Source organism: Petromyzon marinus, chromosome 15 (assembly GCF_048934315.1).
Source record: "Petromyzon marinus isolate PM22_M1 ecotype Great Lakes invasive population chromosome 15, UKy_Petmar_22M1.pri1.0, whole genome shotgun sequence".
NCBI classification, from domain to species: Eukaryota; Metazoa; Chordata; class Hyperoartia; order Petromyzontiformes; family Petromyzontidae; genus Petromyzon; species Petromyzon marinus.
The window spans coordinates 9,009,267-9,019,048 of record NC_133681.1 but is presented as its reverse complement, the minus strand read 5'-3'; positions in this window follow the sequence as shown (position 1 = coordinate 9,019,048).

Sequence of the window (9,782 nt, the reverse complement as noted above, 5' to 3'; positions counted from 1 at the left end):
CGCGCTATAGTGCGGGCAGTCGCTTTCCAAGGGAGAGAACGGCCCAGAGGCACGAGGACCCGCAGACAAGTGGGAAGGCAGCATCCCGCTGGCGAGCCAGTGCAGTCTGTTCCGCTATTAAGAGTGTTTTTATCACGCAAAATTGGATATAACGCGACTGATGTATTAGGGAACACATTTTTTTTCATAACGAGGACGCGAATTGAATATAACGCGATTGAGTGAACGGAACTTCCACTTTGCACGAGTAGGTATAAGCGGTTGTACGGCTGCCTCAGCGTAGCATCAGACAAGGCGGGATGCTGCTGGATGCTTCTCGACGCTACCCACGCGTCTCAGTCTTTGTTCAGCCTGCATACGCATCTCATGTGTTATTGCAGCCCGTGGTTTACCCTATATTATATAACATTTATTATATCGCCATTTTTCAATAACGCAGTGTTCTTCAACTACCGCGTTATAGGAGAACAGACTGTACCAACGATTTCCAGAGTTCTGCCGTCCTCAATATATTAAGATGTTTCGAGCCAATTAATGAGCGCCCCGAAAAAACACTTCGCATTCAATAAACCTTCAGAGCCAGGGTGAACATCCGACTCCAAACGTATTTAATGAATTGAACGAGGTAAAACTGATGGAAAACCACAGCACAAAATACAGAATCTGTTAATACTTGGAATATTAATACAATGAATGAACACTACAGCATCGTAACATTGTCTTAGATAACATGAAACTCAACAATAGATCCTGGATGGACCAGGCACCTACATTAGTACTGGATAGCTATACAAGAGAATAAGCTACTATGTTAAATAAGGTCACATCGTGTAATCACCATACTGCAGCCTAAATGTACAGCGCCGCACATAACACTGAAATGTGGGTGAGATACTTTGTCATCCTTGCTCTCAAGATCGCATCAAAGTTACATGGGTACAAGTCTGACTCGACTTATTCAATTACAAGTAACATTTACAATAATGCAAGTGACAGGCTTCGTTGTTAACTAGGCCTCATATTTATCATAACAATTTAACAGCATTGTAAAGGCATTTACAGCATTATAACGGCCATCCTAACATTAAAACAGCCATTCCCAGTTTTATAATAACATAAACGAACTTACAGACAATGAATTTTGATTTAAAGCTTTCGTGACTGCAGGGATTCATATTCTTGGTTCTTTCGGTAAAGTCAAGTAGAAAGGGAAACAATAAAATAATAAAAAAATATAAAACAATAAAATTCTCACGACGTTTCGACTGCAACACAAGCAATCATCATCAGGTGTGAAAACCACAACAAGAACAATTTACAGACAATGCTTTTTAAAGTCGGACAATGCACAGCTGCGACTGTCTTCACTGAGACGCTACTTGTGCCTCCATTTCGTACTCTGTCTAATGGCTGACACCCTGCCGCATGGCTTAGCGGATGTCAAATCGCAACTCCCTGGTCACGTGACCAAACCCAACATCAATAACAGGGAATTCCTTGTGAACGCACACTCACACACCTGCTGAGACAGAACGGCGCCAGCCTTCATATGTTTCTCGCGGAGAGCACTTGTCCCGGCAGTCCGTTAAGGCTATATGGGGATCTGTGCGATTTGTACGTTTGAGTGTCTATGACAGTGTGGTCTGTGAGTGTGTATCTATGTAATTAGTGTGTGTGTGTCCGTGCGTGTGGTCTGTGATTTCCCCACACTGCAGGAGTTTTTGGGGGAGCGAAGCATAATTGGCAGGGAACTTCAAACGTGACGTTTCACGGGTAGTTTCCTGTTCATTTATGTAGCAGTACGTTCCTAAAACGTGTACGTCCACGTGCAAGTCCGTACCCCCATGGAATTGACCAAGTTTTGATATATGCGGTGTCATCAGAACTATAGTGTTACGGGTCTTAGAGCAATTACATTGATTGATTGCTCCGAAGATCATCGAAGTGCTTGAATGCAACCAACTTCACATATAACCTACCGGAGACATTCATGAGCTAAACGTACCATTGACAAATGGACTTAGAAATGTAGAGCTTCTCATCAATCCACTGGGGGACGAAGGTTGATTTTCCACTCCGTGTGACTCGTGGGGGCTGTTTGGCCACGCTCTACCATGCCCGGTCAGTGGGGGTTGGGGGTAGAGTTGGAAGAGCAAGAGGGGGAGTAGGGGGTACCGGTGAAGATATTACTCGCTATGGTGCTCCATGTGGCCGGGAATCAGCTCACGGGGTTCATGGCACGGCCTGCACTCACCACCGTATAACCGCTTGTGACCTCTTCGTCAAATCGATGCTCAATATATCGACCCAGTGTGCAGTCCTTGATGAACCAGGTCTTCAATGATAGTGATGGTGTCAGGTACCGGGACTTTGGTGAACAAGGACACCACATCAAAACTGACAAGCAGGTCGTCTGGTACCTGACACCATCGCTATCATTAAAGACCTGGTTCATCAAGGACTGCACACTGATGTACCCCCCCTGGTGAGACATTGCTTAACCAACACATACTTCACCTGGAATGGAACTTTCTACAAACAAACTGAGGGCACCCCAATGGGCTGCCCCCTATCTCCGGTTGTAGCCAACGTATTCATGGAAAAAATTGAAACTGACGCCATCCAGACTGCCACTCTACGCCCGACCTTATGGAAGAGGTATGTGGATGACACCTTTGTCATCTGGCCACATGGCCAGCCTGCTCTAGACCAATTCCGCGACCACATCAATTCCATACACCCAGCCATCAGATTTACCATGGAGGTCGAAAAAGATGGCAAACTACCCTTTTTGGATGTCGTAATTAAAAGGAGACATGATGGTTCAATGAGCCACTCTGTCTACAGGAAAGCTACCCATGCAGATGCTTACTTGAAACCGGATTCCCACCACCATCCATCCCAGAAGAACTCCCTCAGCAAAACTCTATACCATAGAGCCCAATGCATTTCCGACCAGGAACACATTACCAGTGAACTCAAGCACGTACACCAGGCTCTCAGGGCTAATGGTTACTCCGACTACACAATCCGCAAAGCCATCACTCCAGTCATGAAGAAGGATCCTCTTGTGGAGCCACTCAAAACCATCACCTTACCCTACATTGCAGGGGTCACTAAAAAGATCTCCAAAATCCTGAATAAACACAAGATCCAGGTCCGATTCAACACAGTACATAAAATCCGTGATCTAGTTCCATCTGTAAAAGATGCTGTTCCAGACATACAGTGCCCGGGCGTTTACAAACTAAAGTGCCTCTGTGGTAGTAGCTACATTGGAGAAACCAAACGACATATCTCGGACCGCATCCGCGAACATAAAGCAGACTTGAAACACGGTAGGACGAACTCCTCTGCCGTGGCAGATCACTGTTATAATTCAGTGGGCTCACATGACATTGATTTCTCCAAGACGGAGGTTCTTTGCAAACCAACCGGCTACCATGAGAGATTCGTTCATGAGGCCATTCACATATACAAGCACAGACACAATTTCAATCGAGAAGATGGATTCTGGCTTAGTAACCATTGGAAAGATGTTTTAAACCATTTTTGTTCTTAATTAATTGTATTTTACGATGACCTTCAGACCGCAGCTCTTTCGCTGGCATTGACTCTTAATACCTCTCACACCACGGTGAATGGTATGGTTTACAACATGGAGTATAACAGCGCCTAGCAGCTGTCTCTCTCCCCCTTTTCTGTTCCGACCATGGATTAACTCGTCCGTCTGAACGGGACCCGTAGCTATCCGTGTTGCTAAAGTTGAGGGTAAGAATCCACCCATTTTTCGCCATATAGCATTGTGATATATAACGACTTATTGTTGGTAGCTTAGCTGATTGGAGAATATAGAGTTTATTGATAACATTGAGGTAATTTATATTTTAGTATGTTTTTATTGGTTCACTATATAGTATTCATTATATTGTATTGTATACCCAGTTACTGTGAATAGCTCAGATGTGTAGGCCTTAATTTCAACAAAGCCATTTCTGTGACCAGTCACAAGCTAATCACTCAGTTATTTCAATGCTAAATTCGCCTAGTTATTTAAATGTTAAATTCTCCTGTTTGATTTGTACTAGTTGCCTCGGTGAATGTATATGCTCTGACTTTAACATAGCTATTTCTGTGACCAGTTACAAGCTAATCACTCAGCTATTTCAATGCTAAATTCGATGCTAATTCCTTTGTCAAGGAGTGCCTCTGCGGATGTGTATACTTTAACCTAGCTATTTCAATGCTAAATTCTATGCTAATTCCTTTGTCAAGGGGTGCCTTTGCAGATGTATATGCTTTAACTTTAACATAGCCTTTTCTGTGACCAGTCACAAGCTAATCACTCAGCCATTTCAATGCTAAATTAAATGCTAATTCCTTTGTCAAGGCGCTTTGTTTCTTCTCACACAGCTTAAAGGTCGTGATCTCAGCGTGGCTTTCTCACTCCAGCACTGTCCTCCAGACAGTCTCGTCCCCTTCACCTGATGAAGGCCGCTTGTGTTGTGGCCGAAACGTCGTGAGAATATTATTGTGTTATTTTATTTTATCAATTTATTATTTTATTCTCATTCTACGTGACTTTACCGAAAGAACCAAAGAACACAAATAATAGCTCAACGAAGTGGAATATCGAGTGGAAATGAATTACAGCCAAAAACTCTAAACGCGTGTTGATTCTGAATGTGGAGGGAAAACCCGGAGAAAAATCCACGGGATCACGGGGAGAGAGCACGTGCAAACTCAAAATATACAGACTTCAGAGTCGGGATCGAATCTAAGACCTTTGGCATACAAGGCGAGGGAGTTAACATCTTGACACCTCGGGGAGCCGCGGTGGCGAGAGAGGCTGCATCAACCTGTGACTTCGATTTTAACCAGCAAACCTTCCAATTGTGAGTCGAGATTTCTATCGCAGCGCAACTCGGTCAGATTAGTGGCAATCAGCATTTGTTTTGCGCCGTGGCTATCTCTGTTGGTGGCTCTAGACAAGTGATGGGAACAAAAATTAGAAAAAGACTTAAGGATAACGGTTCAACATCACCGACATGCTTCCACCAAATATCCCAAGGCTGGCGTTGTCTCTTCACAGCCGTGCTGAGTAAAGGGTGGCCCTGTCACTCGATGTGATCGGCCAGGCGTCTCATCCTTCCCTCCGCTCGACTGCAGTGAGCGCAGTGCCATTGGTAGACGTCATCGATGACCCTTCCGCTACCCTCCACGGGCAGACCAAGGGCAAACTCGCCTAATCTCCAGGTCTCTCTCTTCAATGAGTCATGGCTCATGTGTTCCACCCCCTCCTCCTCCCTCCATTCATGCCCGTTCCTGGCTGCATAATCGCACGCTCGCATCCCACCGACTTAATGCAGGGATGGTGGATCACACAGCGATGGGACCATCAAGTGAGAGAAGCTACCACGCGACAGTGATGTGAATGTAGAAAGCAGTACAGCAAATAGATTGACGACATAGTTGTGCTGAGCTGGAGAGTTGCTTTGCCAGTGAGCGTGTTTTGTTTTTTGGTATTTATACAAACTGATTTCCTGTCACGTGAAACATACTCAATCGCTACGACGTGCAAAACGATAACATTTATATTTTTTAGCGAGTGAGCTGAAAAGTCGATGAAAATGAGCTCTTCGTTGCCAATAGAAGGACTTGAGTTAAAAAAAATAATTAGCAATAAAAATACTTAAGGGGTTGACCAAACACAATTAGGAAGTGTCTAAAAAAACGATGGAATGCCCAATAAACTGACTCATGTATATAACTGGCGGGATGGAGCTCATCTTTGGAAGATTGTGATTTCATAACGTGGTCCTAGATCCACTTATCCCCTCATCTCTTCAGGGGCCGAAAAAATAGGTACCAGTTTGTGAAGAGTTAACAGTGGTTGCCCCCCTCCATATCAATGTGGAATTTCCATCAGTGGCACAGATATACTAAATGGGTTTATCAACCATACTGTAATTATATATGCAAACACTGTAGATATATAATACATTCGTGTATATACAACTATCTACCATTTATACAAACACACATGCTAGGCATTGTTGTGTGTATTGTTGCGGGTTATTACGCAATGTGCAGCATTTGCACTGACAGATATATATACTGTATGCTGCAAGGTTTGCGGCACATGCTGTACACACAGCCAATCGCACGCCACCTCCCGTGCACTCATTCACAAGCGCCCCTCGCTTTCACACGTCGACATGACATCACTCTCACTCGATCCTGTGTCTATTCTCTGCGGAGGAGTTTGCCCTCGATAACGACTTTGTCAGTGTAATTCTATCGGAGCGCCTAAAGGGATCCCGCATAAAATAGGCGTCATACCGCGAAAGTTCATTCACATAAGTGCAGCCAACACCTCACGGCGTTTCTCGAATGTCCACCATCTGTTTACTTGCCCTGCTGCTGTTTCACAATTGCAATAATTGCCCAAGGGGACATTAAAATAATAGGGAGAGGGCTGTCAATGCCACATAATTCTGCTCAAGGTAGTCCAAGTAAAAAAAAAATAATAACATTTCAGTGTTCTATAATGTCTTCTTACTGTGGTGTAATGGTTAGTGCACCCACTTGCAATTCAGAGGTAGCTGGTTCGATCTACCGGCGTGGCGGTTGAAACAATCTAAATGTTTCTTAAACCACATGGCAGTGGAATGGGTACAGCAGCGTGAATACATGTGCTGGTGGCATGAGTTGGGGTAAAGTGTGGGGTCGTCCCACCTCTTCCGAGACGCGACATCCAGGCGAAGCAAAACAAGTCAAACGGACCCAAGCAGGATCTTGCTGTTTCTGGTGACAGCCGTTCTATAGGAAGCGCATGCAACGTCGCATATTCGACTTAGGCAGGATATGTGAAAATGATGGATGTGAATATCTGAAGAAAATTAGAGTTATACCACCACTCGCAAATGTCATTGGACAAAAAAAAACGTGCAAACAAGCTTTCAATGCTTCACTGTGATTTAGAAGCAAACGTTGGCGAGGATAAGAAGGCATTGTATGTACAGGAAACGGTGGGATTTGTGGACATCTATAGAAAACGAGAGTTTTGCGCTGTAAGATCACTGCATTGGGTGTTAGTGGTTAAATGGTCAGGACGGATATGTGATTGGATATGCGAAATTGTACTTAAGTTTATAATGAGTTGAGGTTTGTTTTCAGAAGACTAACAACGTCTAAATGTGTTGCGGATTAAGTAAGTGTGGGATGGCAGTCATCTCTGTTGGTGGCCCTGAGCAGCGGTGGAAATTCCATGTTCCCATGACGGGGAGGATAGTACAGTACCTTCACAGAACAGCCACTGTTGACTTCTAAAAAAGGAGGAATACATTTTAAAATTAGTTTTCAACATAAGCTGCATTGACTCCTGACTTGGATCTGAACTTTCTACCGTCCAAATGCGAGTTCACACGCTGCATCCAGCACAATGTATTGTCCAGATTGCAAGACGCTCCGTAAGACACACCCCAAACTTGTGCCTGGTGTAAGTAAATTAATGCAGATATGGTCGTACACACACACACACACTCCTATCGAGTTATATTTCAGATACATCCCCAAATTTTGCTTTAAAATTCAGGGAGAAAAGGTGAGTCTAATAATCTGGAAATTCGACAAAGCACACACGTGTGTAATGTGTGTATGGGGAGCGGTTTGCACGCCACGCTACAAACCGGATCACCCGAGTTTGATTCCCGCTCACGGCCAACGCCAGTTACGAATATCTGAACCGGTCTTGGGCCTCTCCTAGGTAAACTCAGCCTCACATGAGTACCTGGTGCGGTGTGTACACATCGACACTGGAGAGACAAAGGCGGTCGGGCGTGGTGCTGACCACCCATCCCTATGCGTAACCGTTCCGGCCTTCATAGGTGTTCGTTAACAGCACTTGCCCCAAAAGTTTGTTGGAGCTATATGGGTTTTTTTTGTCTTTGCGCGTCTCATACAGAGTGGAACGGTAGTGAAGTCATATATTGTAACGCACTGTGCTACGGACATAAAGTTTAATTCCCGCTCACGGCCAACATTGGTAGCGAATATATGTACCGTTCCTGAGCCACCCCTAGGTCGACTCAGCCTTAAACGAGTACCTGGGCGTGATGTGTAAACATCAGAACTGGGGAGACAAAGGCGGCCGGGGGTGGTGGTGTTGCCCATGCAAGTGTGCCGTGGTGCTGGCTAACAGCAACCGACTGTTCAGGTTTAAATGGGGGATATTTGTTTCGTCTAGTGCATTGCAACTGATGTCGTGCTAACCCCATGTCTCCCTTGCTAAAACACGATTTAGTTTCAATCGGGGCTCACCTGGTTAAAATAAAGGTTACCGTTGGTTGTTGTTGTTGTTTGACTTGCATCCCACTGGGATTTTTTGCACACAGCGTTGGTGTACTGTGCTTTTTTCAGGAATATTTTTGCTGTTTTTTTTCCATGGATTTTCTGTTTGCACAGTCAACACACAGTCACTTTAAGATGTTTTTCTTGTTCGTGTTTTTTTTGTTTGTTGTGGTTGCACCCGATTCAAGAGCCGAATGGCTCACAGGGCTATACCAAAATAAACTGAATGGTTCTGTAAGGGGTGCTGGGAAACGAATATATTGATCTAGCGTTTGTTGGGGGGGGGGGAATGTTTAGTCAGTGATGTATTATTAATAGATCAGTCATCACCTCTTCCACGTCCTACTTAACCCTCTTCAACCCACGTCGCTCACTTAGCTTCGCAGGGGAAGAGGCCTTTGCCAATACCGCGCCAGTCGTCGCTGCGCTCCCGATTGCTGCCGTGATGGCAAATGACGTCTCGTTTCGAGAGCGGTAGGTGAACGGCAAAACGAGTGCGTGTGTGTTGTGTGTGTTGTGTGGTTTTATTTCGGTACGTAAGAGGGAGGCGGTGGTGCAGTGGCCAGCACACGGCGCTCTGAACCAAGCGTGCCTGGGTTTGATTCATGGTCACGGCCAGCATCAGCGGTGCACAACCCGAACTGGCGAACTGGTTATGCGCCTTTCCCCTGGCTCGATTTAGAATTAATCGAGTGTCCGGTTCGGTGTGTAAACAAAGGTGCCCCTTGTGTATACAGCGGTAGAGCCAACGGAGGTGATGCGAAGGCATTTCGAGTGCTTGTAGGCAGCACTTGCCACAGTCTGCCTGCATGGCTGTAGAGGGAATGTTTTTTCAGTGCATGCAGCCAGCATTTTATTAATGTCTCCAGGGTTTTCTTGCCTCCTCTGTACGGTTTGTCACAATGCACCTCGATGTCCCGCTCCGTCTCGATCGCTTTCTCTGTTCATCTGTCCCCTCTTCTACCTCACCCTCCCTCTGTGCTCATCTCCTCCCTCCACTGTATCTCACCCGAATGCCTCCCCCATCTCTCTCTCCCTGTTTCTCTCTCATTCTCTCACACCCCTCGCTTTCCTTATTCTCTCAATCTTTCTTGACTCGCCCTAACCCCTCCTCCCCCCACCCCACTGCTTATTCCTTTCTCTCTCTCTCTCTCTTTTTCCTCACCCTATCACAACCCTTTCACTCTCCCCCAGCCGTGCCCTCCGTTCCACTCTGTCTCTTCCTCCCTCCATCTCCCTCGTTCACCTGCCTCCTCTGTCGCTCTCAACACGTGGGCGCCGTGCAGGGTTGGAGGGTGGGTGGCGGAGACGCAACGCACGAACCCGGCTCCACGCTGTGGAATGCGAGTGACGTCATCACGCAGGTATACCCGTACCTGAGCGCGACAGCCAGGAATCCAGGCAGACAGCCAGGAATCCAGCCAGCTAAA